Raw genomic sequence first — 13,668 nt, 5'->3', positions numbered from 1 at the left:
AAGGAAGAAAAGCCAGAAGCAAAATTAAATGGGAATGTTCAGTCTCATCACTTTTCAGGCCAGGGCTTCTCAAACGAACACACATACACACACGTCCCCTGGGACCTTGTCAAATGCTGCCGCTGATTGAGTAGGTCTGGGGCGGAGCACCTGCAGGCTCCCAGGTGATGGGGATGCTGCCGTCAAGGTCCACACTTCGAGTAGTTGGAACTAAGAGATATTTACCTTCTCTTCTCCCTTTTTGCTTTCTCTATATGGCTACGTAGCGCACCCTCAGGACCTCTGAGGTTAAAGATGAGAACAAAAGTAAATGTAGCAAACTCTTACTATTGTTATTAGCCATTCGGATAAAGACAGTGAGCCCTAGTCTGCTTGGGTGGCTGCAATAAGATACAACAGAAGACGTAGCTTTATGAAGCACAGAAATTTCTGGTTCACAGCTTTGGAGGCTGGAAACACCAAGATCAGGGCACCAGCATGGCTGTCTTCTGCTAAAGGCCCCTTTCCTGTGCCTGGCTGGAGTCTTATTGCAATGTCCTCACACAGTGGAAAGGACTAGAGATCTCTCTGGAGCCTCTTGTATAAGGCACTAATCCCATCCAGGAGGGCTCCACCCATGACCTAAGCTCATCCCAAAGGTCCGTCTCCTGATACTGTCACATTTGGGGGTCAGGATTTCTACATATGAATTGGGGAAGGGGAGACACAAACATTTAGGCCATAGCATAGTGGGAAGAAGGTACTGGAACAACACTTCTCAAATGTTACAGTGCGCAGGGATGGCCTGGGCATCCTGTTAAAATACAGATTCTGACTCAGGAAGTAGGAACGGAGCCTGAGATGCTGGATTTCTCTCGAGCTCCCACGTGACGCTGAGATTGCAGCTCAAGCTGTGAGTACTGAGGGTCCTAGCGGACAATAGAGTTTACAACTCACTCATCCTTTTTCTTTGTGTGTGCCTTCGTTGAATTTTCCAGAGAAGATCAAAGGGAAGGCATGAGGCAGAAATCTTAATTTTAGTTAACTGGGATCCTTGCTAAAATTCTGTGGAAGGGAAGGTGAAAAGAAGCAGGTGCGATGTGAGGGTCTGCTTCAGGAGGCAGTCAGCTGGGTTCCCTTTGATTTAAGCTCTTTCCCACATGGGTTCATTTGCTGGTTATTTCATGACGTTTGTGCCTGTGCTGTGGCCCCAGGTGTCCAGACAGGTCGTCACTCTGCTGCACATCATGGGCCACTTAGAAGGCTGAAGACAAGTCATTTCAACCCAGGGAATTCCCTTCCTGACCAGGACTGCCTCTTCTTCTTCCTACTTTGAATGAATAGAAGTCAGCAGGACTTTCGTCACCTCTCACTTCTGTTCAGTTCAAGTTTCTGTCTGCACATGTGTGCACGTATCATTTGGAGGCGAACGGAAGGCTGGCTTAGATCAGCCACCACTCCGGAGAGACTCTTCATTTCCTAGACTGTTGCAGTGGCAACAAGTGCAGGGCTCCATATGTACCTAAGCATTGTTCTCTTTAAATTCATCGCCAGTGCGTCCTTACCCCACGCCCTGTCACCACCCACCATTGCGCAGCTCCTGGCTTCAGTCCAGGCTCTTAACTGTTGGACACTGACTGTTGAAGACAAACCATGTAGAAAAAGCCCTGGGTCACGTTCATGAGCGTGCTGTCATGGTTCGTCCATTGCTTCCTTTTCCCTTACGTACCTGTATACTTCCAGATGATCTTGTGTTTCTGTGCTGAACACAGACACACACACACACACACACACACACACACACACACACACACGCAAACACCAGTTTTCTCTGTTTATTTCTTCTGAAATCAGATTGCACAAGCGTGAAAGCTGAAAAACATCCCACTTCCTTACCAGCCAGCTGAAACTTTCCTGATGACAGTCCGAAGTAACCACAATAGGCAATGAGTTAACATTTCAGTTGGGAGGATTTCCCCACCCTCCTCTCCTGTCAATGAGGCATAAAGTTCCCAGCTGATTTCTCCATCTGGCCCCACCATTCCTGGAAACCTGCTGCCAAAGAAGTCAACGGGAAGATGTGAAAGAGGGGTTTGCCTGGGCCTAGAAGGTGGAGGCGGGGGCGCGGAGCTGGTCAAGTGTCTCTCTCGTGGAACCACAACTGGGAGGCTGCGGCCTATTTTTGAACGTTACCACTAACTTACTATAGGGATGTAAGCCCCTGAGTTCTCAAAATGAAAAAAAAAATGAAAACACACAGGAGCTACAGTTCCTCATTAGAAATATTTCGAGCATGAAAATTTCAAGAATTGGCCTCATACATCAAAATCTCAACTGACTTTGGATAAAAATATAAGCAACTATTTCAATAGGAAGGGCTTCTCTAAACATACTCATATATACACACGATACAGAAAACAGCTGCATTAAGATCTAATTTCTTTTTTTAATTTTTTTAAAAAAGATTTATTTATTTATTTTAGAGAGAGAGAGTTTGCATGCACATGCGTGAGAGAGTGGGGGGAGGGGCAGAGGGAGAGAATCTCAAGCAGACTCCCCGCTGAGCGTGAAGCCCATGGCTTGATCCCATGACCCCAAGGATCGTGACGTGAACTGAAATCAAGAGCTGGTCGCTCAGTCAGCTGAGCCACCCAGGAACGCCAAGATCTAATTTCTTAATCTCTCACTACTTCCTACGCTCAGCATTGATCCCAGAGACTAGGTTGCATTTTGGTTTTTCCAAAATGGGTGAGAAAACTTCTTAGAATTTAATTTTTTGTGAGGCAGGTTACCATGCCACATAGAATTGTGCAAAACCGACTGTCACAGTAAGAGGCAGCAGGCACAGGAATGTACAGCACCAATAGCCAAGCCTCCATGATGTGTCATGTAGGTTCATCAATGGCAATAAATATACCCTCTGGTGGGGGTGTTGGTAATGGAGGAAGTTGTCCGTGTGTCGGGACATGGAGTATGTGGAAAATCTCTGTATCTTCCCTTAATTTTGCTGTAAACCTAACACTGTACCTAAAAAATTATAGTAAAAAAAAATTGCTCAGAGACGGTCTTAAAAAAACCTGTCATCTAATTTGTGCACAAAACTAAATCGATCCTCATTCTCATATTTGAATTATGTTTAAAACTTTGGTGAAAGTTACTTGAGCAAATTTTCTATGTAGGTACTTCAATAGAAATAATCAGCAGAAAAATTAACAAACTGTGCAATTAAAAAAATCATATCTTTTCAGTTCAAAGTATTACTCTATGGCATGAAAATTAGGTAACACTGCTTAAAAGTTTGTGGATCTGATATTAGATAATTTCCCTGAAATAACAATAAAGCTTTTCTGGAAGACTTTAAAAACTTGCCTTTATTTCCTTTACTCTTTTAAATGTATGAGTTCAGTCATAAGGCTTTATTTCAAAGTCCAAAGGCTATTGAGTTTCCTAAATTTACAGATGTTCAACCACCAGCTGGACCATTAGTTCTAAAATGTCATCCTTGAGCTGGATGCATCAAAATCACTTAGAAAATTTTTAAAATTTTAGATTACAGGGCCCCTTTCAAGTATCCATTAAATTAAATCTCCAGTGGGGAATGAGGAATCTGTGTTTATGGTCCCCAAGCGTTTAGGGTAGGCGTACAAGTTTGGGAATCAGTGCATTCAGTGGTTCCTGTCTGGTTGTTAATTTAGACTAGAAAAGGCGGACTGACCAAAATTACACTTAACAATCCTTAAGTTCTAAAATTCTGTGGCTTAAAAAAATTGTAAAACAATTCACACTTAATAGTACAGTATACAATAACACTGAAGCCAAGTAATAAACAATCCCAGAGCCGTAGAAATCAGTCCGTGTGTTCTCCAGCACAATTTTCCCTCCCAAGGAGAAGGAACCAGTATCCTAACTCTTGCAATAATCACTTTCTGGCTTTTCTTAAGTTTTACCACCTATGTATGAATTTCTAAACAAGAGTTCATTTTTGAATGATATGTACATTGATTTATATTATATGATCTCTTGTAGGTGTTGCTTCTTTTGTTCAAATTATGCTTATAAGACCCATGTACATTATTACATAGCTGTAGTTCAGCCCTGTTCTCTGCTGTATAATATGCCATCGTCTAAATAGACCACAGTTCATTTACCCATTCTACTTCGGATAAACATTTAGATTTTTCCCCTAAGTCTTGGATATTATTAGCAGTCATGTAATTGTCCCTTGTCCTGGTGCACATATGCATAAATTTCTTTTGAATTTATACAGAAACGTGTGCATGCACACTTGCACATACCCATATATATGGGCAGTCTTTGCCTTGCACAGAAGCATGTTGACGAAAACTCGTGCATATCCCAACTGTGTCTGGGCTTGGCAGGTTTGTGGTAACTGTTACCGATGCTACCTCGGTTGCTGTGGAACTATGCAAAGTGAGGACCCAGTTTTAATATGCAAAAGTTTCAGTTAACCGGACATGGTGCAAAGCAAGGACAGCTTCTAATACACACATGTACCTAAGAGTGGAATTCCTGGGTAATGGGAATTTACATCTCAATTTCATCAGTAGTACCCACCTGTTTTCCAAAGTAGTTGTACAAATTTATTTTTCTATCAGCACTGTGTCATAAGTACCCATTTTTCCACATCCTTACGCACACTTGGCATTTCCCAGATTAGTAGTGAAGGTGAGCACCTTTTTCCATGTTTTTGTTGGCTGTATGTCTTTCTCTTAGGTGAAATGTCAGCCTAGCTATTTTTTCTATTTTTCTGTTAGGTTGTTTTTCCTTTTTCTTACTTATTTATAGAAGTTCTTTATATAGTCTGATATGTTTTTTGCAGATGTGTTATAAATATGTATTTCAAGTTTATGACATTATTTGATGAACAAAAGCATTCACTTTTAAATGTAGCAATATTTAAAACTTAACAATATTTTCCTTTGTAGTTATGCTTTTGTGATTGCTTAAGAAAGACTACCCTACCTTAAAGTCTAAAACATATTTACTTAAATATTTTCCTAAAATTTTAAGATTTTGCTTTTGGCATTTAGGCGTTTAATTCATCTGGAGTTGTTTTTTTTTTTTTTTTTTAAAGATTTTATTTATTTATTTGACAGAGATAGACAGCCAGTGAGAGAGGGAACACAGGCAGGGGGAGTGGGAGAGGAAGAAGCAGGCTCCCAGAGGAAGAGACTGATGTGGGGCTCGATCCCAGAACGCCGGGATCACGCCCTGAGCCGAAGGCAGACGCTTAACGACTGCGCCACCCAGGCGCCCCAGAGTTGGTTTTTATTTATAGCTGGTGTAGGAACGTAATTTCCTTTCTTTTTCATCTATGTGTCAATAATCTTTCTATATTTATTTGTGAATAGGCCCTCAGTTCCCTGATGATCTGCCATGCCACACCCTGTCACATATCAAAGGTCCATTACATCAATGCATCCGTTTCTGGACTCTCTATTCTGTTCCACTGATTAATTCATCTGTCCCTGGACAAATACTACACTGCCTAATTACTATCACTTTATAATGAGTCTTTCATAATTATTCTCCTCAGAAGCATTTTTGCTATTCCCAGTCCTTTGCTCTTTCCGCTACATTTTAAAATCAGCCTATCAAGCGACATGAGATTTGAATCAAGGTTATAAGAAATCTACAGGTAATTTAGGGTCAAATTAGCTTCTTTAGAATATTACTAAGCCTTCCTGACCATGAATGTAATTTCTCTTGACTTATCCAGATTTTCCTTAATATCTTTGAGTAAGCGTTATTTTGTATACAGGTCTTATTCATATTCTGCTCCATTTATTCTTAGAAATTTTATAGATTTTTCTATTGTAAATGTTGTCTTTAAAATTATATTTTCAAGGTATTATTACAGAACTGTGGGTAGGGAACCGTTCCCTTTAAAATTAGGTAGTACGTAAGACTGCTTCCTATCACTCCCATAGTCAACATTATACAGGACTCCTTAGCTATCACAATGATACAAGAAAAATATTAAGGTGGTTAGGTCTGGAGAAGAGGGTCGTTATTGACAGATAATATCATTATGCACATAGAAAACACAAATGTTTCTATGGAAAAATTACTTAGAAATAATCGATGAATCATCAAGTTGACCAGATATGAGACCGATATGGAAAAGTCAATTGTACTTCTTTCTTTCTTTCTTTTTTTTTTTAAGATTTTATTTATTTATTTGTCAGAGAGAGAGAGCACGAGCCAGGGGCAGCAGAGGGAGAGAGAAAGGGAGAAGCAGACTACCTGTTGAGCGAGGAACGCCACGTGGTCCTTGATCCCAGGACCCTGAGATCATGACCTGAGCTGAAGGCAGACGCTTAACTGAGTGAGCCCCCCAGGAGCCCCCACAAAAGTCAATCGTACTTCTTAGTTGTACTTAGACTGCATGTGATAAAAGTGTAATGTTTAGCAGATATAGGGAGAAATATGTCCTGGTACAACAACATTCTGTGAAAAAGTATTCTGTTTTGTGGGCGTGCTTTACTATTTAACCAAACACTATAAAAGCCAGAATCCTCTGAATTGCCATTTGGGATTCAGAGAGTTAGTATCTGTCTATACTAGTATACAAAAGGGGTTCTTTAATATAGCACTTTATAAAGACAAGAAAAGATTAAGAACGACTGAATCCATACTATAGAATAAGACTATATGTGAATTACTCATTTATAATACCGATAGTCATCATATTAATACAACACACTAGAAGTAACCCGAAGAATTATTCTGACTACAAGTTCTAATTCCTTCTGGTTCTGATTGCTGAAGTATATAGGGATGGTACGCGTTGGGTCTCTGTCTAAATTCCATTCATTTTGTTGTTTCATCATCCATAACCTGGGTTCTTTGTTGATCCTTTTCTGGGCGTCTGGTACAAATCTACCCTGGAATGGTCACTCTTTACATCAAGCTAGACAAGAAGCATTATTTTTTTTTAAAGATTTTATTTATCTATTTGACAGAGAAAGAGAACACAAGCAGGGGGAGCAGGAGAGGGAGAAGCACTCTCCCTGCTGAGCAGGGACCCCAATGCGATGCAGGGTTCAATCCCAGGACCCTGGGATCATGACCTGAGCCAAAGGCAGACACTTAACGGACTGAGCCACCCAGGTGCCTCAAGAAATATGACTTTTGTTGTTGTTTGTTTTTTGCAACTTTTTAGCATTTGTTATTTTAGTAAAGAGCCTGTGTCATGCTCCAGCTCAGATCCACGCACTTGAGGATTTTAAGAACGTCTCTCCTTCATTTCTTTCTGGAAAACAGCAGCTGCTCATTACAAAGGAAATGGTTAGTCTGTTTGTGTAGGACTTCATCCTTCTGTTGTGACTCATTGTTTTCTCCTCCTCGCCTTTTCAGGAGGATAAAATCGACTTTCAGATTCTTAATAGTTCTGATTCCACTTGGACAACTCCCCCATATTTGTAGTGGCCATGGGAATTCATAGCATCTCTTCATCTCATTCATAAACTTCTCAGGAATGACTTTATCACACATTTCACAGTTTTAATCTTTCCCTGCCCACTACTGGGGAGCTGCAAAACCCCTGTAGGTCTCTATCTTCAAGACTGTTGAATTCTGTTTTAAATGGTTTTGATTAATGTGTACCTCATGTTTAAAAAACGCGATAAAGAAAAAAAGGCAGTGGCGATAAAAAAGAAAATGTCTTGGAAGAAAATTAGAATTGTACAAAATCTATGTGAGGAAAGTGTTAAATCACTGAAAGATACAAAGGAAAAATGGAAAACTTGGAAGGGCCTATCCTACCCTCCGTAGGAAGATTCACTATCCTAATGAGGTCAGTTCTCCCTCAGTCAGTTTGTAAGTTTGTTGTGAGCCCAACAGAAATACTACTGCAATATTTTTAGAACCAGATAAACTAACTTTCAAGTTCATGGGTAAAGAAACTGTGAGAGGAAAGGCCAGAAAATTCTAAGCAGGAAAACTAATTGGAGTATAGAGGTATGTTTATAATATAAATCTTCAGTAATTAAACATCATGGCATGGGAGTTTAAATAAATAAACAGATCAGTATAAGAGCATAGAGTGCATAAAGACTCCAGAAACTGGTCCAAAGACATACGGGGATTGAATATGTGAAAAAACAATCATGGCATAGCATTGATGACATTGAACATTTGAATATTTATCAGGGGAAAATAGTACATGGAATTCTTATCCCTTTCCACATTAAAATAAACACAAAATAGATGCAAGATGAAGTGTAAACAGGGAAACTACAAAAATACTGAAAGAGAATTTTTATTTAATACTGGTAAAAGGAAGACCTTTAGGGGCATGGCAAAAAAATAAGAAAATGAAATACTGATAAATTGATAAATCTGATTAAAAAACAATAAAATGTTTCTGTTACATTGTGTGCTAAGAGGATAATTATGAGTTTTAATGCTTTAAATATTACTCTTGCTGAATAAGTGTTTCTATACTTATTAAAATAAAAATGTAGTTGGGTAGAAAAAGAATTTTATTACTCTCTCAGTTCATTGTTGGCTATGTGAGCTGCGAGACTACCCTTGTGCTTGATATAATTGAGTTTTATTTTATTTTTATTATTATTTATTTATTTTTATTTTTTATTTTTATTTTATTTTATTTTTTATTTATTATTATATTTTATTTATTTATTTATTATTATATTTTATTTATTTATTTTATTTATTTATTTTATTTATTTTATTTATTTATTTATTTTATTTATTTTGTTTTTGTCTCTTTATGTTTGTTTTGTCTCTCTTCCTTTGTCTCTTCTTCTCTCTCTCCCTTTTTCCTTCCCTTCTTCCCTGCCTCCCTCCCTCCCTCTCTCCCTCCCTCCTTTCCTTCCTTCATCCCTGCCCCCTTCCTTTCCTTTCTTCCACAAAGTACCCAGAAAGTATTTATTTTTTTATTTTTAGAGAGGGAGGTGGGGGAGGGGCAGAGGGAGAGAGGGAATCTCAAACAGGCTCCATGCCCAGTGCGGAGGCCAATGTGGGGCTGGATCCCACGACCCTGAGATCATAAACTAAGCTGAAACCAAGAGTTAAATGCTTAACTTAAAAATGAGCCACCCAGGTGTCCCAAATCCTTGGATTTTATTGGGCTGATCCTTTAGTAACCCTTGCAGCTTCTGTAGTTCTTGAGACAGAGACACAGAGACACAGAGACACAGAGAGAGGGACAGAGAACTCCTGGGCACTTTCTGTCTGCTGTTCACTCATGCCTTCATTCCGTCATGTCTTTGATAAATATTTATTGCATGGCCGTTTTGAGTACATGTTACTTGGCATGGGGAAGATCGTCATGATGCCTGCCCTCATGGAACTTACAGACTCTCAGAAAGAGAGGAGAGGATTCCTCTTTGAGTTAAAGACAACACTTGATATGATGTAAACTGACCAGATCTATGATCACCTTGGTCATCCCCAAAGGTGGCCAGGCCAAGTTATTGTGTCGTTCGGTTTTTTATTTGCTTTTTGTTGTTGTTGTTGTTTTTAAGAATTGGCAATTGAAAGCAGTCAACCAATTCATGCTACTGTTGAAATGCCTTCTTATGAACATTTTCCTAAGTTCTGAACTTGTTAACAATTTTATGAGTTGCTAAAGAAATGCTTTTCTTCACTACTTATTGTGATTAAAACAAGAATGTATTTATTTCGTGACAGTGGCAAATTTAACCTAGCCTATTATCAGATTAATCTCTCCACCTACTTTTTTTGCTGGTATTACGAAGTAAGGAGTAGAAAATGATTAAGCCCATCAATTTTGGGATTCTCAGTTGTCTTAACATCATATATGAGTTGGTTGTTATTTGATGAGATGTTTATTAGTTTTGGTGAGGTGAGATACTCCAAAATCAATGTAAATATACACATCTAAGGTTTGTTTTTCTTTTTGGCTGGCTGTCAAGTTTATGGTCGTGCATAGATATCCAACTGGCTTTGCAAAGACCATTCAAAAGCTTTTCCTCGTTCTTTGAAACCTACTTGCTTTCTCAGCAACTTCCCCCTTTTGGAGCCCGAAAGCACATTCATAAGTGGCTCCAATGTGAGCCAGGTACTGAGTAACACTTTCAAAAGAGAATGCTAGCCTGGTTGTGTCCTTTTGGTTTCCATACAAGTAAATCGACCATAGATCATAAAACTCAACCTGTAATAACAGTCACTAATATTTAATAAATTGCCAACTGGTTTGAAAACCTGTTCAAATATTTTGCATCACCCACAAAAGCAGTTGCAATAAAGTGCTTGGTTATAAAAATCACGTAGCACATAATTATTGGCATTATCATGTTCATTTATTCTCGCATTCTCTCTTTTTGGAGGCAAAATTCTTGGTTTGAAAAACAACTTTCCCGTGGCATTTCCCATTCTGAGTTGTGATGTGAATTTTAAGTAAAAAATAAACTTGGGGCAGTGACAAAAATGAAATTGGACTTTTTTAAAAATAAAAAATCACAAACTATAATTTAAGTGAGTCACTGCTGATTAATATAATTATAATTTTCATAAGGAATTTATTGCGCTGTGTATAGAAAAGCCACGATGGAAACTCATGAAAGTACTGTGGTATGTGTCAAAGTTTTAGATTAATTTTTTGTAAGAGAAATGACTTGGAAACTATAAACATGTGCCTGCGTTTTGCACACGGAAATTTGGATTTGAAAAGAAGAAGCTGGGATACTGACTTATTTATACTGGCCTGGACTTTAGTTACTGATGTCCTAAGAAATACGGAGTTCGTGGACTCCGAGTGGTCTTAGAAATGGATATCTAAGCACCTGTTGAGGCGCCTGCCATCGTGCCTGTCCATAGAATGGGTGTTTTGATTTTAAAAGCCCGGAGGTGAGTCTACTCTGGTCTGCAAGCCAGGGTCAACAATTTTGTCAGCCTGTCCAAGTATTAGAAATATGTCGGGAAAATAAAGAGCCTCCCAATGTTAATGCAGCTTTACCCAAAGTTAGTTGGTTATATATTCAAGGAAACTGCTGTTACATAACAGGAGGCTTTGCCTTCTCATGGTCACTGATCCCAGGGAGCCAACTGCCAGTGACAGGTAAGTCCCAAGATCATGATCACACTCTCCTCTCAGAGTGCCTCCGTTCAGTCTCTCAACATCTGGGAATAGTAGGTAGTTTGTTTTGTTGACGCTTTCCTGTACAAACTAAATTAAAATCGCAGGCCGTTTCTGGCTAAGATGAAGGTGAGGATTAGGTCAATGGCAATAGGGTGCTCATGATGAAGTGAAAAGTCTCCATGTAGGCAAGTTCTGAGATTGCCTTACGACATTGACGTAAAACTCACCCATCAAGGACCAAATGGAGACTTCAGCAATGGGACCCTACACCTACCAGGTGCAGGGAAAGGTGTGAAAAACATCTAGCGCCTCTTAAAAGGCCTTCAAATTAATTGCAGCTGTTAAACCCTCTGAGCCCACATTATGTAATTTCTCTTGCTGCGGGGCTGCAAACTTCATTATGTAGGAGGAAGTTCAAGCACAAAGGGTGGGTGATTTATCAAAGACTTGGGAGAAGATCTAATTAGAACCTTAAACTTGGTAGCTTTGTCTTTTCCCATAAGTTCTCTTGTAGCTTTTCTGGGGTCTCATGAATTGCTTGGGTCAGGAAATCGGTTCCAGTTCTGAACAAAAGCACATACCACCTTTCCACAGTGTAAGCTACTCTGCTGTGGGAAGAAGCCTCGTGTGTCAGATGAAGGTCTGGGTGGCAGATACCTATAAGCAAAGTGACACAAACAGAGGAAACACACCTGGAAGAAGATAATCTTGTGCTTTGCTATGATATCTTACATGGTTGACTTCGTAGGTGACACTCCCCCCTTCTCGCATCTCTTCCATTCTTTAGATAGCTGTTCTCACCCAGTGTAAGTAATTTTCCCCCTGCCCAGCGACTGGTTCAGAATTGTCGGGCCTAAATCAACCAGAGCTAGCAAAATGTAAGGAGAGTTAGGATAGCTTAAAAAAACAAAACAAAACAAAACAAAACACTAGTTGAGAGAGGAAAGCAAGAGAGAAAATATGTATACATATCCAGCTGCCAACACAAACAGGTTTGAAGCTGGTGGGAATGGAGAGGGAACAATCTGAACACTGTTCGCTTGCCTCCTTGTCTCCTCAGCCCTGGCCATCCCTGGTCATGAACAAGAAGGCATGTTTTCTTAACTGCTACTGGTAAACCAGCCTTAGAATCAAGCTGAGCTACTGGGACGGGTAGAGTAGGGAGACGCCAATCGTTAGATCTCCTTGATGGCGATCACGAGCTCCTAAATCAACCCACCCTGCAGCCCTTTAACTGCTGGGCTTCCTCTCATGTGAGTCAATGCATTTTTTTCTCATTACATAGACCAGTTTGAGTTGGGTTTCTGTACTTGTAACAGAAATTCTAATTAATATACCCTGACATTTATTCATTTGCTTCATGTCTTATGGATTTGGGCGTCTGTGTGCTTGTCAGTCACTCTTTTGCTCACACCTCAATCGGCCTGCCCTTCTCTGCCCCTCAGAAAGTTGAACATTTTGGACTGCATCACCTGGGTTCTAGTGATTTCTGGCTTCGGGTTTAGGTTCAACAAGTTGGAGGCAGGCACCAGTAACATATGGGAGGACAGAAGAAGACATGAGGGTGTTTCTCCAACATTCCTATCAGCTTAGAAGCTGCATTTTCTGCCTTTGAAGAAGTTGTGCCCATCCATGACTGTAGCTCCCAGAAGAGGACCTTCTTCCCTGGCTCTATACCTCTCTCCTGCCTTGTTTCTTCAGCCCCGGGCTGGTACGGTGGCCTCTATTGCCCACCTCTGGCTACCCCAATGCCCCACGTTTGTCCCCTTAAGTTTGCCATACCTCCACAAGTGACCTTCCATCAAAGTCTCCTCATTCAAACCACCTGCAGGGAATTGTGCTGTCTTCCAGGACTTTGATACGTGTGCTTCCTGCCTCACTCTCTGGCCTTCATTTGTTAGGAACTATAATATTCTTCAACCCTGAACTATAAACAGAGCTATTCAGAGCAGATATTAGGGTTTGATGAGGAACTCAGGGACTTTCTCCTGCCAGCTTATTGATTGACTTTGGATGGATGAGGGATTGGCAAGATTTTTATGCAAATATTTTAGGCTGTGTGGACTTTGCCATCTCTGTTGCAACTACCGATTCTTCCATTATTAAACAAATGGGTGTAGATATGGCCCAAAACGACTTTATACAAACAGGAAAGGGGCTGGATTTGGTTCCACAGGTCACAATTTTCCAGCCTCTGAGTTAGTTCACTTAGTTTCCGACTCCAAAGGAAGGGAACAAAGTGCTATTCTCCAAGACAGTTACAAAGGAGAATGCATGGTGAAGCATGTTATATGAATGCGAGGTGACTACTGTATATGGGAAGTCATTCTGGGGGATAAATTTCATCAAATATATCCTGGAAGAAGACTTTCCTTTTTCTACCTGCAGACAGTCATAGCACAGACGCAGTCATCACCAGAATGGGAGCACTCACGCTTGACCCGCCCTTCCAAACTCCCCTCTGGAACCTGAGCTAGACAGTCTTGTAGAGGGGAAGGCTGGATTTAAGAAGCCACTTTCTACCACTTACTATTTTTTTTTAAGATTTATTTATTTGAGAGAGAGAGAGAGAGAAACTCAAGCAGACTCCTCACTGA

The sequence above is a fragment of the Ursus maritimus genome, unplaced genomic scaffold (assembly GCF_017311325.1).
Source record: "Ursus maritimus isolate PB19 unplaced genomic scaffold, ASM1731132v1 scaffold_3, whole genome shotgun sequence".
Lineage (NCBI taxonomy): Eukaryota > Metazoa > Chordata > Mammalia > Carnivora > Ursidae > Ursus > Ursus maritimus.
Note: the sequence above shows the minus strand (reverse complement) of the source record.